This window comes from Panthera uncia, chromosome F2, assembly GCF_023721935.1.
Source record: "Panthera uncia isolate 11264 chromosome F2, Puncia_PCG_1.0, whole genome shotgun sequence".
Taxonomy (NCBI): Eukaryota; Metazoa; Chordata; class Mammalia; order Carnivora; family Felidae; genus Panthera; species Panthera uncia.
This window is the reverse complement of record NC_064812.1, coordinates 49,539,807-49,540,890: the sequence shown is the minus strand read 5'-3', so window position 1 is coordinate 49,540,890 and position 1,084 is coordinate 49,539,807. Positions and strand designations below refer to the sequence as shown.

General features: G+C 45.9%; 1 pseudogene; it reads left to right on the top strand.

Moving 5' to 3' along the window:
- Positions 1–302: 302 nt before the first annotated feature.
- On the top strand, positions 303–423 carry LOC125924981 (uncharacterized; annotated as a pseudogene).
- Positions 424–1,084: the final 661 nt, after the last annotated feature.

The window sequence follows — 1,084 nt, the reverse complement described above, 5'->3', positions numbered from 1 at the left end:
GGATCATGGCGGGACACTGAGGATCTGTCTGTGCCACTTCTTCCCATTATTTTTAAATCTTTGAGGTGGAGAGGCTTCCTGATTGGCAGATACTTTCTTCTGAACAGTAGTGTAAACAACATTGGTGTCCACTTTTACAGTCCCGGGATGCCCTTTTTGCTCCCAGTGTTTACAATGCTGACATGCATCACCTACTATTTTGTAAATACTATTGAGCTTATGAAATCTTGCTCTGTGTTCTTGCTCTGTTTACTAATATAACCCACATAAATATTCTGAACTTTTAGAACAAATTCTCCTTGATGCACAACTGGCTGAAGACTAGAAGGATACCCAGGGTGCAATGGCTGCAAATAGTACCTCTTTGGTAGTGTATGCAGCCTGTTGATTGTATGGGTTCCCCAAGGGACCTTGGAGACAGGCCTTTCCAGTGGACATTGATGTCTGACTTCATGCTATCTAGGCTCCAGACAGGTATGCGGGATATTTTGGAAAGCTCTAGGGTGGTGGCCAGGGTCCACATCGACCAAGTCATCATGTCCATCCATACTAACCTGCAGAACGAGGCACATGTGACTGAGACCCTATGCAAGGCCAACTTCAAGTTCCCTAGCCACCAGAAGATCCACATTTCTAAGGAGTGAAGCTTTATTAAGTTTAATGTGGAAGAATTTGAAGGTATGGTGCTGAAAAGTGGCTCATCCCAGATGGGTGGGGGTCAAATACATCCCTAATCGTGGCCCCTTGGGACAAATGTTGGACTCTGCACTCATGAGAACTCAGCAGTGCCCCCTCCTTATTCATGTCCACCAATAAATTCTACTTCCTGTCAAAAAGAAAAAGAAAAAAAGACTAGAAGAGCAAAATGGTTTTCTTCCTGTCAACTAAAAGATAAATGTTTACTGGGGTGCCTGGTTGGTTCAGTTGGTTGGGCGGCTGACTTCAGCTCAGGTCATGATCTCGCAGTCTGTAGGTTTGAGCCCTGCATCAGGCTCTGTGCTGGCAGCTCAGAGCCTGGAGCCTGCTTCCAATTCTGTGTCTCCCTCTCTCTCTACCCTCCCCTGCTCACTCTCTCTCTCTCTCT